At 62.0% G+C, this 23,036-nt stretch overlaps 1 long non-coding RNA gene across 2 annotated transcripts; it reads right to left on the bottom strand.

The window, feature by feature from the left end:
- Nucleotides 1–617: 617 nt before the first annotated feature.
- LOC138829534 (uncharacterized) lies at nucleotides 618–7,475 on the bottom strand. Of its 2 annotated transcripts, XR_011372669.1 has the most exons (4): nucleotides 7,411–7,475; nucleotides 7,107–7,242; nucleotides 4,998–5,159; nucleotides 618–2,711 (listed from the first exon to the last, which is right to left on the bottom strand). It is a non-coding gene; the product is annotated as an uncharacterized lncRNA (long non-coding RNA). The 2 variants fall into 2 exon arrangements; XR_011372668.1 differs by lacking the exon at nucleotides 618–2,711 and having other exon boundaries at nucleotides 4,333–5,159.
- Between the last annotated feature and the right edge of the window lie 15,561 nt (nucleotides 7,476–23,036).

The raw sequence follows: 23,036 nt of genomic DNA on the forward strand, positions 1-23,036 counted from the left end.
TCCTGTGCTGACGCAACTCAGGAGTGCGCGTGTGCTGGGCTCCGGGCCCTGCTGGCTATCCCCGCACAGGTGACCGCGGCAGATGCTGAATGCCGAAAGCCAGCAGGCCTCAGGCCTCCCCGGCCACCCCAGCAGCTGGGCACCGGGGAGGAGGGCACGCATGGGACTCGGAGGCTGGCGAACTTGGATTTGAGTCACCGTGGCCAGTCACCAGTCATGTGACCTCCAGCGGGTCCCTCGGTCCCCCGAGGCTCACCTCCCCCTCTTGAAACCACCGTAAGCTCAGCGTCTCCAGCGTTTGGTGGAAGGCAGCCCCGCCTGGTGAGCGGCCTCACAGGAGTTTCCTGGAACCTCCATCCTGAGGTAAAATCCTAGAAATGGGGAGATGCATCCCATCTGTGGGCCGCCGTCCACGTCCCTCCTGGTGTGGTCCCCAGAGATGGAGGGTGAAGGGGCGCCCGCTGCAGGGCTCCCCATGGCACACAGCACAGAGGCCAGTGCCGGCAGCCATCCGGGGACAGCCAGCTACGTACCCAGGCCTTCTGCCCAGCCTGGCCTCGGTGCCCGCCCCTCCCACCCACCCACGCCTCCGTGCCCTGCCCTCACTGGGCGCCACCCAGCCACCAAGAAGACCCTCACAGGAAGCCTTCCCGGCAGCGACCTCACATACATGCAAGAAGCCCTGGATCAGAGCAGCCTCCATCTGCGAGGCCTGGGTCCTGGGCACCCTCAGGCCTGCGGGGCGTGCGGCACGGTGGGCGTGTCCAGGCCCCGAGGCCAGCAGGGCCCCCTCTTGCCGCAGGAGCACACAGCTGGCCGAGGGACAAGCAGAGCCGGGGAGCTCACTCCTGGCTCCCCCAGACACTAGAGCCCTGCCCACGGCCTAGCCCCGGCTCGGGGCACTTGCTTCCCTGCCTGCTGCATAGGCCAGCCGGAGGCTGATGGGAGCTGAATTAAAAACAAAAAACAAAAAACAGAGAAGCCCCTAGTGCCTCTGCTGGGCCAGCCAGAGCCAGGTCGTGGGGCAGACCCCTGGGTCACCAATCACTCAGGATCCTGGGAGGCACAACAGAAGGGCCCAGGGCTTCCCAGGAGCCAGACCAAGACCCCAGCACCCTTCCCTGGTCAGGAGTTCTAGGTTGTGCATTCAAGCGATGACCTCCCTCTGGTGTTAGATGTTGCCCTGTGTTAGGCGTTGCAGAGACAAGAAGAATCCTACAGAGAGGTAGCCCTCAGCAAACCAGGAGCAGAATAAGTCACTACTCCACGCCTGTGGAGAGGACACGCAGAGCCTCTGAACAGCCGCTGGACTCGGGGAGCAAGGATCGGGGCCCGAAGATAGAATGGAGATGGCTGCAGTCCCTCTGTGGTCCTGTCCCTCACGCTGAGGGAATCTGACACCGGGCACCTGCTCGACCTTCAGGAAAGGTCACAGCTGCTCCTCGAGGGATCCGGGCACACTCAGATAGGGAGACGCAGGGGCCTGTAGGTCAGCGCCTGCTCTCCATACATGTGGTGGCCCTGGCTGGAGCTCACAATTCCGGAAGGAGGGGGCATGCAGCAGGCAGCTGTGGACAGGAAGTGACCTGCCCCTCCCGGGGCTCTCGGAACACAGCGCCCTGCCCTGTGGTCACCCTGCGTCTCAGGGAGCGCTGTAGGGGCTGGGAATGAGGCGGTCACCCGAGACAGAGCTTGACTTGGATGCACGCGACCCTGAGTTCAAGCCCTGGGACCCAAGCCTGCCACCGTCCTGAACAGCACCTTTCCTCCCCAAGTCACATAGGGCGGGGCCTCCAGATCTGGAGGCTGCGGCTCCCACTCAAGCCCTCGAGGGACCCTGCCAGGCCTGTGTCTCCACGATGGGTCTCAGGTCTGGTCAGCAACCTCGACGCCAGAGCCTGAACACTCTGACAACGTGCAAGTCTCCTCTCCACCCCACTCCACCGCCCAGGGTTCACGCCCCTCCCTCCCCCGCTCAGGACTGTCCTTGGCCTAGGCAGACCCCTGCCCAGCTGCCCCAGGGAGCCGGCCAAAGCCCACCCGCCCTGTCGCGGAAGGGTTACCATGCGGGGGGGAGGCTGTCTCCTTGGCCTGTGGCGGTGCCGTCTAGAGGGCAGCCTCGTCTCTCCTGACCACCACGGCCCCTGCCAACAACGCCTGCCACCTAGGACTGTCGGGAGCTGCGTCCAAGTTTGGGCCAACTTGGTTTTCCCTGCACAGGGGGCTTTGGCCTTCCTGCCCAAGTGAGTCCCCTGGGACTCAGGGAACAAGTGTCTCCAGGCTCAGGGGTGTCCGGCCCCTCCAACGCTGACAGGGGCTATGGGGGAGGGAGCAGTCTTGCCTTCTTCACCTCTCAGGGCCCCCGTGCAGATTCAAGTCCCCTCCCATCTGAGGGCACCCCCACACTGCCTCTCCCACTGACGGGAAGCCAGGCCTGTTCCTCTGTCCATCGGTCTGTGCTGTGGCGGAGTCTTCCTCTCAGGCCCTCAGAGCTGGCCGGCCAGGCCGGGCCCCGGCGGGCCGACGGCTGGGGGCGGCCTCTGGTATCCGCTGGTGTGGGAGCGCGCTGAGCGCTGAGCTCCCCGTGACTGAGGGGAACAAATGAGCAGCCACACAGCAGAGTAAACAGGAGAAGACAGCCCTGCGTCCTCTTCAAGGAGGGCCTGGTGCTCACCAGATGAGCCGGGAAATGGCGCCATTCATTTCAGTCCCTGCGGGGGGGGGGGGGGTGAGTCAGCCCCACGGCAGACACGCTCCGCAAGAGTTTGAGGTCAGCGGACGGGTGCCTGTTGTGTGGAGACGCTCCGCGTTCCCGCAGAGGCCTGGCACGCAGCCCCGGGACCCCGGGGAGGGCAGACACACTGCTAGCCACAGGTGCCCGAGATCCAAAGCCTCGCCCCCTCAGCCCGCCCCGGCCCGCGGGCCTCCCCTCCCCCACACCCTCACAGAGGGCTGGTGCTCCACGCCCCACCCAGCCCTGGGCCGAGGGACAGGTACTGGATCCCAGTTAGGGATAGGAAAAGGCCACTGGACCAAGGCCCACATGTGGCAGGAAATAAAGGAAAGGCTTAAATTACTTCCCTTGCTCCTGCCTGCCCGGGGAGGCAGGCGCGGAGAGCACAGGCCAGCCCTCTGCTTCTGCCAGAGTGGACAGTCCACCGGTCAGGAGCTCACGTGTATGTGGGGGGGTGTCCACTGGACAGGAGCTCACATGGGGGAGGGGGCTGTCCACCAGACAGGAGCTCACGTGGGGGGGTCCACCAGACAGGAACTCACGTGGGGGGGGTCCACCAGACAGGAGCTCACGTGGGGGGGTCCACCAGACAGGAGCTCATGTCCAACAGGAAGAGCCTTCCACAGTGAGCAACTACTGCCTCACAAATCAAACCAGACAGCCCCCAGGAGGAAGGAGGCTGAGGACAAATGTCCACTGGGGACAGACAGAATCCTCCAGCTTTCCCTTGAGGGTGATGGGGGATAGAGTCTGCTAATTCTTCCTCATGGCTCTCCTCTCACTTGGAATAGACTTAATCTGTTCTCCTTGATACTTCCCTGCTTTCTTATTCTTCAAAGGGCATTGAAAAGGACCTAGCCCACATCCCGGCCAAGGCCTCTGGCTAACCAGACTTCCAGGGCATTCAAGGGGAGTTCCCATGACCTCTGCTGCCTGCCGACCTTCCTGAGTATGAAGATATTACAGTATTGATCCCAGAACGCACAGGTTCCGGCCCCATTCATCACTGACCAGGCAGGGAAGCAGCAATTATCGGTACCATCGATTGTCCTCAGGCTGCAGGAGCTGGGCCCAGATACCCAGGACCCTCAGTAGCAGGGCATTGAGGGAGGGGGCAGGGGGTCAAAGGTCGAGGGAGCCCATGTACAGTGCACTTCAGAGGCTTGGGCACAGGACCCCACCCTCACCCCAGGGCAGGGGGTGGGGGATGGAGAAGCCCAGACACCCCGGGCAGCTTCACGTCTGTCCAGTGTGGTCAGTAGCCCAGCTGGCTGTGTCCAATCCCTTGAGGCCATGCGGATGTGTCCTGCCTGGCCACGCTGGCCCCTGTCCACATCGGAGGCAAGGACAGGCCCTGCCGCTTCTCCGTCCTGCCCTTCCCTCCCTGCCCCCACCCTCCCAGCCCTGCCCAGTGGAGGCCGCACAGCCCAGGTCCCTGTCCCCAAGAGCACATGGATGCATCAAGCATGCCCGGCTGGTCCCAGTCACGCAGGCCAGGAGCAGCGTGGCTGCCCTGTGCCTCCACCCTGGCCCCCTGCCCCTCCATCTGCCCACCCAACCTGGCCGGCCCTCTCCCCAGCCCCCGGCACCTGCCTCGCTGTCCACACTGCATCCTGGACAGACAGCACAGGCCATCTGCTTCCTGCCCCTCTCCTCGGCAACCTGTGGAAACAGGGTCACGCCCGCCACGGGCCCGCGGGGCTGAGCGCCCCACGGTGTGTACTAAGAGAAGGCCGAGGCTTCCGGCAAGAGGCGGGGAAGAAGGAGAGCCAGCCTTGCCTGCCGCCGTGCCCTGGCCCCAGAGCCCGGCTGGACGCCGCAGCCCTAAGCCTGGTCCAGGCCCAGGCTGCCCGCTGGCCCTCCGCGGGGCTGGCCTCCTGAGCCCCAGCTGGGCCTCTGCTTCTTCACCTGTACAGCAGGCCTGAGCACAGGAGTTCACCGCTGGTGGCAGCATGGCCCGGGACCGAGGCCTCCGGCCCAGAAGGCCCCCAAACCAGCAGGCGGTGGGACCTGGGACGGCCCACTGAAGGGGAGGCCGACGCCCTCCACTCAGGGTCCCTGTCCGCTCGGGGCCTGAGGCAGGGCAGACGTGCTGATGTGAGGGACCTGGGACTGCAGTGGACGTGGCAGAACCTGGGCTCCACCAGAAGCTGGGGCAAGGTGAGCAGAGGTCCCAGAGCCCGTCAGCCACCCAGGGCTGCAAGGAGACCTCCAGGCACAGTGTGCCCCCATGCCCTCTGCCCCAGAGGCCCAGAGCACCCACCTGCAGGGGAGGCTCCTCCCCATTGTGTCTCGCTGGCCATCAGGGTGGGTACAGGAGAGAGGAGGCTGCAGGCGTCCTTGGCTTGCAGGCCTGTGACTGGCCACAAGTTCCTTGGGAGCAGGTGCTTAGCTCATGGCTGCAGGCGGGGTGGCCTCCCGGAAGCTGAGGAGCACCAACCACACAGTGCAAGCTCCTGCTCTGCCACTTCCTGCTTCCTCCTCAGGCCTTGGCACACTCCAGCGCCCTCTGCTGCTCGCCAATCTCTGTGCTACTTGGCAGCCACAGACCAGGTAGGGGTGAGGTTGGCACAGCGCTGTCTGGGGGCCGCTCCCCACTCCCAGCCTCCACTCACCCACAGGGGACAATCTGAGGGGTGGACGCCCACCCGGGCAGCTCTGGAGGCTGCAGACTCCATCATGGAGTCGTGAGCCGCTGGGAGGGCATGGGTCTGCACACGGTCCCCTCACAGCCCGCTGTGGAGCCACCGGACGTGCGGTGAGATGCGGGCTCAGCCGGAGTCACGCACGCCTCGCGTGAGACCCGGCTCCCAGGCTGGGGGAGAGGAGGCCCCCACGGGGACCTGCAATCATCGGAATGCACTGCACCCGCTCCACAGGCCGCGGGCGGCGGACCCAAACGTGAGGCCGCACGCGTCCCGGCAGCCGTGAGACCGGCCCAGGCTGCAGATTGCACGCGGGTGACTGGGGGCTGCCGCGCGGGCCCGGCCAGGACAGCCCTGGGGAAGGGTCCCCAAAAGGGGGCAGAAAGGGGAGACCAGCAAAGAGATGGCGGTCCCTCCTCCCAGGCCTAGCTGACCCCCGCAGGCCCTAGCCCTGCTTTCTGCCTGGCAGGGCCTGACCCCTGACGCTGAGCTGCCCTGGTCATTGTAGACTGTCCTTTCCCCAGAGGCCTGCTCGGTGCTGGCCCAACTCAGCAAGCATTGACAGTGCAGGATGGGAGGAAGAGAGAGGCAAGAAGAAGGGGGAAGGGCAGAGGCAAGGCCTCCGGGAAGGACAAGGCTGAGGGACAGACTGTGCAGAGCAAGAAGCCGGCCACACCCACTGGGCCCGGCTGTGCTTGCCACACAAGGACATGGGTGACTGGGGACACAGGTCACAGGTGACCGGGACTGCCCCAGCTGACTGCAGACATGCAAAGTCCAGCTGGAGCCAGAGGAGTCATGGCCAGGAACTGCTCTAGACACTGGCTTCAAGCTAGAGAGCTGCCATCCTGGAACAGGCCCTTTGGGCAGAGCTCTGTCCCCTGGGCAGACACTCTGCCCCCAATCAAGACCCCAGAGGGCCCGAAGCCACCAGGTTTGGGGAGGCTGTGGCTCCTGAGATGCTCCCAGGCCAACCACCATGGGCCAGCCCATGCGTCCTCCCCACACACAGGCCGACTCTGACTGGACAGCCGCCGTCTCTGTACAGCCTGAGGGTGCACCCCCCCGCCCCACCACCCCGGGGCTGAGAACCTCCACTTTCTTGTCCTAGCTCTCCACTGGATGTCACAGAAGAGGACAGGGACACTCGGAGCCCGGGGCGGCAAGCAGCCAGGCCCTCAGCACTGTGTCAGTTCATCACCATGCCACGGGCAGAGCGTCACTTTGTCCACACAAAGCTGCTCCAGGCTGCCGCGCTCCCCTCAGCTCCGGGGCCCCGGGGAAGAAGGGACCCGATCCTCCCCCCGAGAGGGAACGGCCTCCTCCACACACAGGGGTCAGGTGTCTCATCTTTGTGTATGAAGGGCAGCAGATTCGATTAGGCCGAGTCCTGCAACCCACTTAGAATTGATTTGGATATAAATAGATAGCATAAAACCCATCCTGGGCACACTGCAGGCCACCCCCCACCCCGAGGTCATGCTGAAAGACGCGTGAAATTGTGGTCACTTTTAAATCCAATTAGAGCTGTGACTCCTGGCACAAGGCAGGCCCAGCCGAGGCACAACTCAGGATGGAGAGACAGCAGCCCTCATCCAGTCAGGATGGCCTCCTGTCCTTCCATCTGCCCATCCGCCATCGTCTATCCATCCATCCATCTACATGTGTATTGACCTACTCATCCCTTCTATCCAGCCCCATCCATTCACCCATGCCCATCTACATACCTGCCTATATGCCTCCCCTCCGTCTGTCTGCTTGTCTCCCTAGCCACGTGTCCATCCTTCCATCTGCAGGTCTGTGTCTTTGTAGACGATCTGTCTTCTTCCCACCGTGCACACTATTTGCTCTCCCCCTAGAAAACTTGGAGGGGTGGGGAGTTAATTATTCATCGCTGCCCCTGCCTTTGGACCCATTGATTTTGTTTCTGGTTCTCCCTTGGATCCGGTACACGGATTCTGGTTTGATAGCATTAAGTCTTTTGAATAATTAATATGGAAATTCAACCTGAGCAGAATGAGCAAATGTTACCTTCTGCTTAGGGGATGGAAAAAGAGAATTCCCCTAAGGCAGTTTCCCAAACCTGCTAATGTCACCCCAACACTTGAGAAGTGGCGTCTGCGCCTAGCAGGACGCTCCACCTGTCCCCTGGGAAGAGCACGTGTCCTGGATCCACCCAGAACTTCAGGCGCCAGGAGGCGGCGCCTGCTTGGAGGGAACAGGGTCCAGCCTGGCCTCGCTGCCGACGGCCAGAGCGCTCCACGCCTCCACGCCTCCATCGGCGACTTCCGACTGCCAGTTGCCCCACGTCTGTGGCCTCTCTGAAGAGCCGGGGGGAGGGGGGCAGGGGGTGTGGCAGTCTGCAGGGTGAACAGGACAGTCGTGAGGACAGGACACGGCCAGCGCATATGTGCTGTTATTCTTAGTTTGTCCCTTCCAGGAATTGCAGGCCACGCTGATTCTCCAAGGTCAAGAAAGACAGGAAAGCCAAATCAAGAGAGACTCTAGACTGAGGGAAGTGAAAAGCAGAGGCCTGGGTGTGAAGAAAGAGGCCAAGAGAGAGCTGGACATGCCACGGAGGAAGCCATGGGGGGAGGGAGGCCCCGCTGGGGTCGAAGGCCACAGGACACACTGACAGCTACTCCACAGCCCCGGCAGAGCCTCGGGCTGCACTAGGGCCCTGCCGGGTTGGGGCAGGCCCTGCCCCCTGCTGGTGGGCATTGCCACCCTCTGCCAGGACCTGAGCCTGGCTCAGCCCGGTGTCACCGATCTCAAATCCTTGGTCTCAAGGAGTCATTCTCAGCCCGAATGCGCTGCTAAGTTCTAGGCCCAAGCACAGCCAGGGGCTCCAGCCAGCCGTGGCGGCACACACCTGTGATCCAAGCACCTCCTTTCCCCTCTGTTGACAGAGACCTGCACAGGCCCAGAGCAGACAGACTGGAGTCCCGGGGTGGCTGAGTGCACCGTCCACCCTGTGAGGGGAGGGGGGGGCTGCCATGCCCGTTCTGCAGGAGCCAGGGCCAGGTGGCCCAGGCCCAGGCTCTGTCTCCAGGCTGGCTCCTGTCCTCCTTCCTGCCCTGCCCTGCTCTGGCCCTCGGCCCGCCCTGTGCGCGCAGCCTCCTCTGAGTGCACGCCTGGGCCTCTCTAGTGCCCCCCGGGCACGGCGCGCGCCTCCCGCTCTGCTTGCTGCTGGGGCAGCGGCCAGGGAGGGCCCGGCCGCTCCCGCTAGCTCAGGGGACTCCATGGTTCTCACTGGCCCCTTGCTCTCCTACAGCTGAGCACTCACTCGCTCCACACACGCTGGCTGGGCGCCAGGCACTTGACGAGCCTCGCGGAGCAGCAGGCACAGCGCCCCGTCCTCGGCGTGTGCCATCCAAGTCCCAGCCCCGCGTTCCACGCCACACCGCTCTGCGTCTAGCATTCAGGACTGGACGCCCTCCCCTTTATCCTGGACAGTGACCACACACACTGTGGGTGTCCCTCCCCCACCCCACCCCACCCTGGGTGGGGCTACGCACGGCCCCCTGGCCACTGGGAAGACGGGCAGCACCCACCTCCTGACAGCCACCGAGAGGACGCTGTCCCATGGGCGTGGGGCATGGTCAGCTCTGATGTCCTCCATGCTGGACACAGTGGGCTGACCAGGCGCAGCAGCCCCAAGTCCCTGCTCTCGGCCTTGTCCCACACCAGTGTGCCAGAGAGCTGCTCCCCTTCCCCCTGCTCCCCCTCCCTCCCTCTGCTCTCCCTCCCCTCCTCCTGTTCCCCCTGCTCCCCCTCCCCTCCCCTCTGCTCCCCCTCCCCTCATACCTGCTCCCCCTCCCCTCCCCCTCCTCTCCCTCCTCCTCCCCCCACACCTCCTGTATATTTCGTGTTTATAAAAAGGTCTTCCACTTCCATTTCTGTGACCTCATGGGACCACGAGTTCCACGTAGCCTGTTCTCCCATGTACCCGGCAATAAGCCTGAGCCAGGGTAAACGTGGAGCGCCTGAAGGGTTGTGGGCCATCCACGTGGCTCAGGAGGCCATGGGGAGGGGGCAGGATGGGGTCAGCAGATTCCTAGAGCTCAGTCCCCAGGGAGGGGATGCAGGGCCCTGCAGCCAGGCGGAGTCTCCCGTGAGGACTCTTCCGTGAGGGCGCTTCCCCTGCCACACCTCACCCGGGAGGCTGGCCTTGTGACTGCCGGCTTCCCAGGACTGAGTAAGCGCAGGACAGCCCCCCCCCCCCATGCTGGGGTCGACTCCCGGACCTCGGAGCTCCATGTGGGCAGGGCCGGCTGCTCCTGCAGAACCAAGCGAGACCACTCCCCTCCCTCCTGGCTTTGGGGCTCTGGCTGGCCTAGAGATCCTTGGGGCGCAGGCTCGTGGCCCAGCTGAGCTCCACTGTCCTCCGGCCTTCTCTGCCCTCCAACACAAGTCTCTGAATCTGCATCTCCTTTCTAGAGGAACATCGGTCCTTGGGTGAGGGTGACCCTATGCGGTATGACCTCATCTTGACGCAATTGTCCTCGCAGAGACTATTTGCAGAAGACTGCATTCCCTGAAGCCAGGGGCCAGGGCTTGGACCCCCTTAAGGAGATGTGATCCAAGCCGGAACCCTGCTTTAGAGATGGAGCTCTGAGGTCGGTGCCCAGGGCTGCGCGCTGGGGCCGAGGCAGCGCCTGGCAAACCCCGGCCTGGCCGGCCCACACCCCACCTGAGCCCCAGCCTTAGGGCATCCTCACACATGCAGCTCTGCCGGAGGCCAGGCGACAGCCCCCACTGGACACCCTGTACTGCTGCTCCCACCAGACACCCTAGGTTTCCAGGTGAGAGGGACTGGCGGGGCCCTGGGGAGGGGCAGTGGGGGGGAAGGCTGGAGAGGGGTCTGGGCCCAGATTCCCTGGGCTCTCCACATGACTGCTGGGATGTGAGCTGCTTTCGCTGAGAGGTGGGCCTGGAATCCGGATGGATCCCCGCAGGTCTGAGAGGGCCAGTCCCAGGGGCCAGTCCCGGGCTGTGCTAAGATCTTCCATTGAAGAGCTGGCGGGGCAGGCTCGGAACTCTGCCCCGGCTCCGCTCAGGCCACTAAAACCCCACGCACGCATGGGGTTTTAATTGTCATTGGCTATTCCCCTTTCTGCATAAAAATGATTAGAAATGTCTGTGGAGAGATGACCCGGTGTTAATCGCTGATATTTCCACACATTTGTGATGCCACAGAGCCTCGTGACCAAGTCAGAATCAGAGCCGTCACCCGGCCTGTGTCCACAGGTGCGGGAACAGGGCCCCGACGGCACAGCCCGAGGTGCAGCCAGGGTAGGCTGGCGTCGGTGCCCCCTCACCCAGTGCCATCCACACACCACGGGCTTCCTAGCCGAGGCCACGACCCCAGGCGACCCGCATCTCCCCGCCGCCCCTCAGGGGCGTCTGCAGGCCCTGTCTGGACGACCTTGTGTCCCAGCACCCAGTCATCGCGACCCTGGGGCTTCAGCAGGCATTCCCCTCCCCCCACCCAATCTGAGTCTAGCCCGGCTGACACGGTGACAGCGCGGCTCCCGCCCCAGAAATCAAAGCCGTGCTGCTGAAATACGAGCAGTCCCCGAAATAAATTGTGTGGTTGCACATGAAATACAGCGGCCAGCGCACGGCTCGCGCGGCCTGCCGTCTTATCTCTATCACTCATCCGAAGCCGGGCGTCCTGATTCTGACTTCAGTTGGTGGAACGCACAGGGGAGGGGCTGAGGACCCGCACAGAAGGAGCGCCGTTCATCACGGCCGAGGACCTTGGCAGTGATTTATTGGAGGGTTCCTCCTACCTCTGAGATATATCCTACTGGACTGGGGTGCCCCAAGGGGGAGGGTACACTGAGTGACCTGAAATCCTGGTGGAGTTGCGATGGCATGGTGTTACCCACCCCCAGTGCACACACATGCACACACGCATACACACATGCACACTCACAACTGGAGCTGGAAGTTGGCTTCTGCCTAGAGAGCAACAAACAAGAACACCTGCTTAGGGAAAAGGGGTAGAGTCCAGATGTCAATCACAGTCCGCCTGCACCTGCATGTGTGCACCACCACACGTGTGCCAGTGTGTGACACACGTGTGCAAATGAATGCATGCCCATGTAGACCATGAACACACATGCACAGATATGAATGTGTCTACATTTGTGCACAGTGCAAGTGAGCAGGTGTATCACCAATATGTGCCTGAATGCACACACATATACCAAATACGTGTGCAACACATACACAGCCTGCACCCACTGCCGACTCCACACCTCCCACAGATTCACACACACACACATACAGCCCATGCTGATTAATGTGCATATTAATGTGCACATAAGCAGTGTGTGCACTCCACATACCTGCACACAAGATGACCACGCGAGCATGCCTGCACACAGCACACATGCACCACACAAGAAGATGCATGTGTTGGTGCCACGCACGCACACACATGTGAATGTATACACAGGCACACACATGCTCACATTCACGTCTAGTTGGTGAAGAAGTAAATGCCTCAAGCTGGGAATGGCACAGTGGTGAGCATTTACTTGTGAAACATACCAAGGGTTGGTTCCCAGACAGACAGACAGACAGACACACACACCTTTGAGCCTGGCCCCCACTCACCATGTGAACTTGCTTGGCATCTGGTCAATGGTAAGCACGCACTGATACCCCTTTGCACTAGGATCATGGTTGGTCCAACGTGTGGCATGCATGTGGCACTGAGCACACATGCAGGGCTGACCACATGCCAAGCACATGTGAAGCACACAGCATGCATGTCGCACAGGTGAGAGCACATGCGGAGACACATGCTTCCGGCATTGAGGCTAGTGCAGCACACTCACAGTGTTTGTGCAAGGGTCAGGGCAGGTCCCCTGGGACCTTTGACCTCGTGCAAGAGTACCACAGGCCCACTGCTGCCCAGCACACTCACCCTCAGGCAGAGGACGTGGTCCGGGAACTACGGCCACTCCCACAGCCCTGCTGGCCGTGGCCCCGGGCCTCGGTTCAGCTGGGGACAGGGACAGAGCCTCCAGGCTGCCTCGCTCCGGGTGGCATCAAGAGGAGCCAGCAGCCGCGTTGCCAGTGTTAGCGGAACCAGGAAGCTGGCTCCTGAGCCAGCTCATTTTTCTGAGCCCAGAAGCTCCCGGCCAGCCGGGTGGGGAGTTGTCAGGGGTTATGAATGGCTCTCTCCTGGAACAAGCAGGGCCCTGGGAAAGATGTGTTAAAATGTGCGGCATGGGGGTTTATTTATCTATTTATGTCCTGCCTTGTTCAAAAAGGATTTAAGGCAGCTTATGAAGATACATAAAGTGGAACAAAGAAATGTCAGTGAGGAGGGGAGGCAGGGTGCCCTGGGGCGGGCACCGCCGGGAGACAGGCCGCAGCCCCGCGGGCCACAGTGCCACCGAGACTCACTCGGCCTCTCTGGGCTGGGCCCTGCCGCCCGTGCTACCCCGAGGGGCCTTTGGGTCTTCAGGGGTACTGATCCCGCCACACTGAGGTCTGACCTGTCTCTGCGGGCCACACTGCACGTGCGCGCACACACACACACACACACACGCACACACACACATGCACACATGCACACCACTGAAGGCAACCTCCCGAGTGGGGACTGGGCGTGGCCTGCTATGGTGCAGTCCCACCTAGCCCCGCTGGGAGGGTGGCCTGGAGCGGTAACCTGCAGGGAGCCCCTCCCCGGGGAGGTCCTCTGCAGAGCACTCCCCCCCCCAAAAAACCCCATACCACCAGGCCGCCCCAGCCACACCGCCTGCAGGGTTCTAGAGGCTCAGACTGCTCCTGGGCCTGGTACACTGCCCTTCCCATGTAGATCTTCTCACTCTACTCCAAGTGCTCATTGTCCCTCTTACTGTGGCAGGACCCCACTCCCCAAAAATGTTCACCGCCCGCACCCCAGAACCTCAAAAGGAGGCATTACTCAGAAAAGGTCTTTACAGATGGAATCAGGATCCGGAGGTCAGAGCCTCAGAAACTTATCAGGGTCCTAGATCCCACGGCGGTGGCGTTGTAAGATGTGGGAGAGGGGAGGACACAGAGACTGAGGGAAGAGGCTTTGGAGACGGCAGCAGAGGCTGGAGGGTGCGGCCAGCCAAGGACCCCACCTCCCGAGTGGCCAGGAGCCAGGGGAGGCTTCCAGGAGGGCTGGGCCCACCGACACCTTGACCCCAGCCTCACAGCTGGAGGAGAATAAGTTCCTGTAGCTTTAACTCTGCCAACAACATGCTAGGCAGCCTCAGGCAGCGCTGTGCCAGCTTAGCCCATTGTTTACGAGCTGTGATAATAAGATTCATCGACACCAGCCATGCCCCAGAGGGCACAGAGCCACCACGGGCCATGCTGGGCTCCCAAGCCCCCCTCCCCCCACACACACCAGCCCCGCCCCCGCCGGCCCGTACACCGCCTTCCTCCTGTTCCACCTCATTCTGTACCATGTGCGCTCAGTGGGTGGCAGGATCTGTGGTCCTAACTCAGAGTCCCCAGTGGATTCTTGGTCTCTTCTGTGCCACTGTGGCTTTTGTCTGTGGCCCTCGGGGCCCAGGGTCACTGAGGGGTGTGTGTGTGTGTGTGTGTGTGTGTGTGTGTGTGTGTGTGTGTGTGTGTCTGTCTGTCTGTCTGTCTGTCTGTCTGTCTGTCTGTCTATGTGTATGTGCCAATCATGGAGCTTGAACTCAGGACTTGGGTGCTGGCCCTTATTTTTTTCATTCAAGGCTGGTGCTTTACCTCTTGGGCCACAGCTCCACTTCCAGCTTTGTGTGTGTGATTGATTGGAGCCAAGGGTCTTATGGACTTTACCACTTGGGCTGGCTTCAAACTGTGATCCGCAGATCTCAGCCTGCTGCGTAGCTAAGGTTACAGGGATGAGCCCCTGGTTTCTTTCTCTTTCTTTACACCCCCCTCCCTTTCTTCTAAGCACAGCAGTCCCCAGTGTGGGTGTAGAAGCAACAGACGAACCAGAGAATGAGTGGCCATGTCATCACCGGACGGGGCCCAGCGAACACTCAGCGGGAGTCCTGACCGTCCATCCGCAGACCACCAGGGTCCGAGCTCAGCCTCCTGCTCCCAGCCGGCACACAGCTGCGGCAGCGTGAGCTGGACCCACCGGGAAGAGCCGTGAGGATTACCAGGCCTCTGCACAAAGCAATTTCTAAGCCCTTTCAAATCCTTCCTGGAACAAGGTGGAGTGTAAATAAACACGTCCAGTGCAATTTCTATCTCCCCTCCCCCAGCTGAGGGCCTCTCAAGCACCCTGGTCACCTCTCGCCTGCAGCTCCCGGTGCACAGGAGGGGATGGCTGGTGGCAGCGGGTGTGGCTCCCGGTGCACAGGAGGGGATGGCTGGTGGCAGCGGGTGTGGCTGTGACAGTGGCCTTGTGGCCAGCAGGTGGGGGGGGCAGGGGAGCTGTGAACGGCTGTGGACGAGTCTCAAAGGGCTGCCTGGGATGAAGGACCATGCACTGCAGCCAGCAACACAGTTTTATTCTCTCCTGGTCCAGCAAAACGATCAGGAGGCCGAGCCAGCTTTCTGTGCATCTCCTTGACCTCCCCCTGGTCACCTGAAGCCAGCAGATGTGTTTCCCAGCATGCAAGGGGGCCGTGGGCAGTCAGGCCGCCGCTCAGACAGAAGCACCCACAGACGGCAGCGAATGGCTGGGGCTGTGGTTACTGACGGCTCCTGGGGGGAGCGGGGCGGGGGGGAGGCGGGGAGGAGGGGGTTGCTGGGTCTCACGGCTGTCCTGGGGCTGCAGACCTTCCAGGAGGAGCGCGTGGCCCTCGATCCGTCCAGGCAGAGGCACATGAGCCCCCTTCCCACCTGACGGCTGGCAGGCCAAGGCTGCCCCTCCTCTGCCTGGCACTGGGAGCTGCGGCTCACAGTGGCTCTGCCCCAGACCCTGGGTGGGGTGCCATCTCTGTCAGTCCCTGTCATTTCCCAGCCCCGGGTCCTGCTTAGGGCCTCAGGCCTGTAGTGCCCCCATGGGTGAGGATGGCAGGCCCTGGGCAGGGAGGGCTGGGTGGGGCAAGCTGGACGGGGTGAGGATGGCAGGCTGGGCGGGGCAGGCTGGGCGGGGTGAGGATGGCAGGCTGGGCGGGGCAGGCCCTGGGCAGGGCAGGCTGGGCGGGGTGAGGATGGCAGGCTGGGCGGGGCGGGCTGGGTGGGGCCCCTTTCCATGCCCACCTCTAGCAGGAGCCACCAGCCATCCAGCTCCAGGAACACCACGAGGGGCGCTAGAGGGGAAGTCGGTGAACGAACGTGTCTGTGCACTGCTGGTGGAGGGGACAACAGACCCGACCCCCCCCCCGTGGGCCCCATGGGCCCCTTGCCACGCTGGACACCGTCCAGACACCAGTCTGTCCAGCCCATCCATCAGCGTGACAGGGCACTGATTCAGTCTGGATTGGATTGACCTGCGGGGTGGAGGGGCTGGCAGCAGGGGGAGGGGGGGCAGCAGGAGGGACTTGGGTGGAGGGGCCTCAGGACCCCGCTCCAAGCTCCACACTGGCCTGTCCACCGGACATCATGGGGTGACCACTCCCTGTTGGAGGCAGCCTGGGAGCGACCCTGAGCCGCAGCCTAGACACTAGGACAGGTCTAGGCCGGAGCCATCAGACGGCAAGAGCACACCGCCACAGCGAGGCCTGGGGCCTTGGGCAGCTCCTACCTCACCTGTGCCTCAGTGTCCCCGACTCCACCTGGTACCACCTCACTGTGACGCTCTGGGACAGACTGAGGAGGAGGCCCCGGGCACTGCGGCTGTCCTGGTGAGGGAGGCAGAACTCAAGGATCATAGCTCACGGTCAGCCCAGGCACACAGACCCCATCCCAACCGATAAAAGGTGGGCGTGGTGTGTGCTGTCATCTCAGCTACTCAGGAAGCATAAATGAGATTGTGGTCAAGGCCCGCCTGGGCAAAACCAAGACCCGCCCCCCCTTGAAAACTGAAGGAATGAGGGCTAGAGGGGTGGCTGAAACGAAGCCGTGCAGAGCAAGCCACGCCAGCCAGGCCCTGTGTTCAAACCCCAGGACCGTCACAAAAGCCAGAGAAGCCTCTGGAGAACACTAAGCAGGGAAAGCACCACGCACTCCCTCGGGAGCGTGTGGAGCTGCAGCCGTGGGCGGGGCTCAGGGAGAGCAGGGAGAGCACCGTGATCCTGTGAGGCCCTCGGGGATCAGGTTTTCTCCCCGTTACGAGGGGCATGCGCAGGCCCAGAAGGCTGAAGAAGCAATCCATGCTCCTGCCACAGTGCTGCAAGTCCTCACACTTTGATTCCCCGTGTCCAGGCCTGCAGGGACGCTGGGTATCCCACTGTGCCCTCAGTGCACTCTGCCCTGTGACTCCCAGCGGCCCCTCCTCTCACAGCAGCCCACAGAAGTCAGGCACAGTTCAGCCCAGAGCACAGACCAGCCCAGGGAAGGAATGGAGCATCGGGTCCCAGCAGCCGTCCACCCCTGGGCAGCAGGGCTGGAGCCCAGATTCACGTCATGGCTCCAAGATGAGCAGGACTCCTCAGGGCCAGTCTTGCAACTCTGCCGTGTCCTTGTGGCCAGTGGTCTGGCGGGATCTGTGTCACCCCTGGCCCAGACCCATGACCCATGACCCATCCTCCTGACCCATCCTCCAGCCCAGGCGAAGAGCATTGCCCGTCTCCCTGCCCTGTGCTCCGCCAGGTGCGGCCTGGGGGCTGGGACAGAGGGTCCTTCCTGCCCATACGCAGCACCAGAAGGTACTTCATGGTTTTAGAAAATGCAGCACAGAGCACTGTTCACAATAGCTAGGATATGGAAACAACCCAGATGCCCCACCACAGATGAATGGATCCAAAAATTGTGGTATCTATACACAATGGAATATTATGCAGCCATTAGAAAGGACAAAATAATGGCATTTGCAGGGAAATGGATGGAGCTAGAAGAAATCATGTTGAGTGAGGTAAGCCAAGAGCAAAGAGACAAACTGTACATGGCCTCCCTGATAAGTGAATGTTAAATCCAAATGTTAGGTGATATGACAAAATTAACAGAACTTAAGAAACAAAGAACTCCCACTCATCTGGTCGAACCACTACTAAATATCCCATGCTGCTGATCACATGTATGGTGTATATGTGTACACCGTTATATGTTATAGACTGTGATAGACAATTTGCTCCAGGAAAGTTAGAATGAACTTGTGACTTTAAATGAGCATCATTATTCCACAATACTGTGAAATTTGGGAAATTATGTAATCACTTAATCACAATTTAAAAAAAAAAAAGGAACCTCGGGGAAGGTAGGGAGGGGGAAGGGATGGTTGGGGGAAAACAATGGAGGGGGTAACAATGCTCAAGAGGAAGTGTACTCATTACCTCACTCATGTAACTGTAACCCTCTGTATAGTATCTTTTCAATAAAAAATTTAAAAAGAAAAGAAAAGAAAGAAAATGCAGCACAGGAGAAAGAAGGAAGCAGAGCAGGTCAGCCTCACTCCCAATGCCCTGACCCCCACAACACACGGGGCCTTTCCTGGGCACATCCCAACTGTGGAGGCACGGAGCTGAGTTCCTGTGCATCTGGGACCCGGGCCTGTGTGTGTGTTTACGTGTGGCTGACCACACGGACAGCCCGGGACACAGCTCCAGTCACCTTCTCAGACTCCTTCCTGAGTCTCTGACTCAGAGGCAAGCAAACCATCCTGACTCCCTGAGCTCAGTGCCCGGTCACTGATCACCAGATCAGGGGACCAGGGACAGCAGGGGCTGCAAGAACAGAGAGGGAATCAGCCATCTTGATGACCTGAGGTGTCAGGCCCTGAGCGGCCATGCTGTGCAGGGTCAGGGTGCTGTCCAGGCCCTACTGCATCTGGAAAGCAAATTCCCAGGGTGTTCCCACCCTGCCCCCCCAGCCACGCAGGTTCTAACGGAGCCCTGGTGGGGGGAAGGACCTCTTCACATGTTCATTTTTGTGATTTTTCCAACCCCCCATCCCCTTCGAGGTGGCGTGGCCGTGTCTCATTAGCAGCGCATCGGAACACTTTGAGAAAGGCACGGCCACGTGGCTGGGGCAGATGTGATGGTTCGATGCATTCCCAGCTCCGGTTTGGAGGCCGGGTCTGGCTGGACAGTCCTGCCCTGTCGGCAGTCTCCTCCACGGCCACTGCGGGCGACTTCCATCGCGGTGTCACCAGAGCCACGCAGCCCCGACGCGTCTTGTTTTGTCGCCAAGCAGGCAACGTTCAGCGAAGTTGACATTTGTGATAATATATTATGTCAGGTGAAATAGGCAAGAAGTTAATTAAAGTCAGGGAGTTAATTAATGAGATCCAGTGCACATTCACGATCATTACCTCATCGGAGAAGAGTAATTAAAGCGGCGTTGCCCGTGTCTCTGTGTTCTCCTAGGTGATGTGTTGACACCGTGCGGGAGTCGCGCGTGGTGGAGAGGCTGTCCCCGCCACTCGCAGCTGGGACAGGTGGCTGGAGCTGCCGTGGGGGCCGGCTCCGGAGGCAGCGTGAGACAGGAGGGCGGGCGAGGCGGGGCTGGCTGCGCCAGGTTGCCCTCCGCTGGGCAAGCCACTGGGGCCGGGGGGTCTGGCCAGCACGTGTAAGATCGCCTTTGCGCCCCAGGTGGCCAGTGTGGTCACTTAGAGGACAAGTAGGCTTAGCTGTGTGCCCAGGACAGCCTGCCCACCCACTTTCCTACACGTGTGGCCACGTCCCAGGGGCTCCGGGAGCCAGGCGGGTCTGTCTCTCAGCTCCCTGCGGTGCCCCGTCAGGCTTGGCACAAGTGCTAAGGCTCTGGGCAGCCTGGCCAGTGGATAGACGCTGCCCACAGCCGCTGAGCCTTGAGATGAGAGCTGGGTTTGGGCCGCACTGGAGCGTGGGCTCTGGGGTGTGTGCGGCTGCAGCCGAGGGCCACCCCGGGTGGGAGGGGAGCCGGGAGCTGGAACTGGGGTGAGACTGAGGAGCCAAGGCCCGGGGAGGGGCTGGACACGGGCCTTCTCCTGTGGTCTGAGAGAGCCATGGAAGGTTCTGGAGCAGGCCTGTGGCCTCTGCAGCTATCTGTGTATAGCAGCAGTTTCCAAGAGTGAGTGTGGAGCTTGCCTACAACGAGACACAGCCTCTGGGGGGCGGCACTCCATCCTGGCCATGATGGTGGACGTCCCACCATCCCACAGGGTGCCGTGACCCGTGGGGCCCAGCGTCGCTCAGCGCCCGTGGGCCTGGGGACTGGGGCTGGCGTCAGTGGGGCACAATGGCCTGAGCAGCCCCACAGGGAGTGGACAGCCTCCGCAGCAGGCGGGGACAGGCGGCCCAGAGACAGAGGAAGCTCCCCGAGGGCCGACCAAGCTGACGGACACCCGCCCAGGCCTGCAGACGGCCATGGGGCAGGCAGCATGGCCGGAGACAAGCCTGTGAGGAAGGGGGAGGAGGAGCGGGAGGGCAGCGGGCCTGGGAGGGCTGCCGTGCTGGGTGTGCGCTCTCCCGGTGGGCTGTAGGACAGGGGCAGGCCAGCAGGGGTGTCCTGAGGTCTGGAGAAGGGGGCTGGGCTGCCAGGACAGTGGGCAGAAGGAAGCAGCAAGATTAGACACACTGAAAGGCTGGGCATCAGGGCCCGGTGTCCAGCATCTCTGGAGAGCAGCAGGGGCTCGAGGGGCCCCTGGACCCTGCTCCCCCCTCTCCCACCGGGCCCATAGCCTCCATGTTAGGTTGGGTTAAGGGGCCTTGGGCAGAGGGCCCAGACTCAAAGGGGCTCCACGCCCACCTCTGTGGACAGGCACCACGCAGGGCAGCACAATGCCGGGCGCCCATCCAGTGCCCACCCCAGCCAGACGCGGCCTCACATGTGGCGATGTCTGCTTGGCAGGCAGGAGCCGTCAGCACCTGCCGCGTGGCCCATCAGCACTATCGGTGCTAACCCTGGGCTGGCGTGCCTGGTGCAGGCTCCACGCTGGACCAGACTCCCAGCCCACACCAGGAGCTGTGCAGCCCAGGCGCTGTGTGCGGACCCCCCGGGATGCCTCCCGCAGCAGACAAAGCTCCCTGAGTCCTTGCCTGCCATTCTAGCAGGAGTACTTGAGACCGGAGAGACCCGTGGCTCCCAGGCAGGCGACAGGCCTGAGCCTGGACAGGCCCTGTCACAGGTCCCAGGAGGGCTCCGTCTACCCGCTGTGGGTCCCTGCACCTCCCACCAACGCCAGACACAGTGTTAGGCTGAGAACTCAGCAAATGCCACGGACTGACCCGGACGGGTTTGGCTAGGAAAGCGGAAGTCGCGGGGGACCGGGCTGTGTTCTCTGCAGATAATGGTGCCGGGCAGAGAGTGGCCTGAGGCTCTGGGTTTGCTCCATAAAAACAAAGTGCTGACGGTTCTGCATAATTAACAATATCTGGTAATTAGAGCTTGAACTGCTTGAACTCAAAAATAGCAGCAGATGTGCATGTGTACACACGCGTGTTCACACACACACACACACACGTCTGAAGGCGAGGGCTGGGTGCTCCTGGCCAGACAACCTCAGAGGCCCAGGAAGCCCCTTGAGAAAGGAAAGCAGCTCTGGCCGGTGTGTGAGGAAGGGAGGGGGACTATAAAGGTTGAGATGCAGGCATGAATCAGACCGTGCAGAGGTCCCGTGTCACCACACAGAGGAAGCTGCCGGGCCAGGACAGCATCCAGCAGCAGTGAGCGCCCAGCACTGCTGGGAACTCTCTGGGCTGTGCTTGGATCCGTGGGAGAGAGCTGAGGGGCAGGAGCCGAGTCCTGCGGGGCAGGTGGTGGGAGGATTCCTCGGTCTGGCTTCCCGGCAGGTGCAGGAGCCCGTGGCTGCTCTGCTCGGGGGGTCTGGCCCGCACACAGGACTCCCAGACATAGGGCTTACTGCCAGCCACGAAAACGATTTGAAACTCTCCTGGTACGGCGCACGGGGCAGTGTGGCCCAGTCACGCGCGCTCTTCGCTGCTCTGGACCTCGAGCATGGCCGGACGCGCTGTCTGTCTAAGCGTGACCACGGCTAGAATGAAGCAAGCTGGTGCCAATGGGCCTGGGCACTGCGACTCTGTAGCAGCAGCTCTTTGCAGAAATCACAGAGGAAGCCTGTGAGGCCCGGCCCTTCTAGCAAAGGACAGAAGTAGAGAGGAGGACCCGCCACGCCTGCCACAGCCTGCCTGGGACGCCAGGTCCTGAAAGGGGCATCCGCAGGCCAGAAAGGGTCTCGAGGCTGCAGCCCCTCTGCCATCTCTGCCGGGTACAGCAGCCCCTCCCTCTGGGACAGGCAGAGAGGTGCCGGGAGCTGTCAGGGCCAGGCCCCTGCCTGGGCTGAGGGCTCACACCAGGTCTGAGCCCCACCAGGCCCGGGACATGAACGCCGTGTCCTGATTTTACAGGGGAAGCGGCTGCGGCTCCCGGGGCAGCGAGAGGCCTGCGCTCTCTGAGATGACCCCCACCCCAGCCTTTCCTGTGGCTCTGGCCGTAGCCTGGACCTGGCTTTGCTCCCCGGTCCCCCAGGAGCACCTTTCCCGTACGTCCAGACGGCACCGGAGAGCCCGGCTACCATGCATTGACCACACGTGGGCAAACCAGGGATGCCCAGAAGCCGGGCAGCCACAGCCTGCCGGCCTCCCCATGGATGGGGACAGGATGTACACTGCTGGCTCTGCCTCTCCCGGGCCTCTAAGATAGCAAGGCCCCCACAAAGCCGGGACGCAGAAGGCAGGAGGGGGCCCCTCTGGCCCAGCCTTCAGCCCTTCTCTGAGCAGGAGAGTGAGAGAGGGGCTCTGCCCTACCTTCCAGTCTTGGCAGGAGAGCTGTGGGGTACAGGCCAGCTCCACCACCCCTCTGCCACATGGGGATTCCCGTGGAGGTGAGGGGCTGCTGGCCGCTGGCTCAGCAACTGGAAACCCCAGAGGAACAGAGAGTCTCCCCCAAGTCCCAGCAGAATGCTCCACAGGGAACCATGGGCTTGGTGGGACAGGGAGACCCTGAGGGCCATACCTTCCCAGTGGTGGGCGAGGGCCCTGTCCTGGGCCTGGAGGAAATGGGGTCTCACACGGGTACCACAGAGCAGCGCAGGACAGATGAGAGAGGCTGGGTGGTGATGCCCGCAGGCCATCACAGCGGTGCCGAGGGCGAACTCGGGAAAGCTTCCACGACCCGGAGATGGTGACGCAGGACGGGCTTCCCACCGAGCAGAGGCGCCTGGGGTGAGCACCTGGCCTGTCCCCGCCTCCCCACGGCCACCGCCCCCGGCCGACCTCACCAGAGACGGGATGGCACATTCCAGAGGTCAGCCTCCCCAGACACAGGGATGGCGGACAGCCGACCCAAAGGCCAAGACAGAGACACCCAAGCCTAGCACGGCGACGGTGCTGTGGTAACCATGGTGACGGGTCAGTAACCACAGTGATGATGGCCACAGTGACCACCATGGTGGTGGCAGTCATGCTGACACAGGTAACTGTAACCTTAGGGATGGTGAGGCAGTCTTCATGGTACTGATGATGGTGAAAGTGGTAGCCATGGTGATACAGTGATGGGTGGTAGTGACGGGAGAGGTGGTCACCATGGTGATGGAGTGATGGCAGTGGGAGTCACCGTGATGGAGGTGTTACCAGGGTCAGTGATTTTCTTGGCATGGGATACAGTGTCCTGCCATT

The sequence above is a fragment of the Dipodomys merriami genome, unplaced genomic scaffold (assembly GCF_024711535.1).
Source record: "Dipodomys merriami isolate MVZ:Mamm:240054 unplaced genomic scaffold, mDipMer1.0.p SCAF_174, whole genome shotgun sequence".
NCBI lineage: Eukaryota > Metazoa > Chordata > Mammalia > Rodentia > Heteromyidae > Dipodomys > Dipodomys merriami.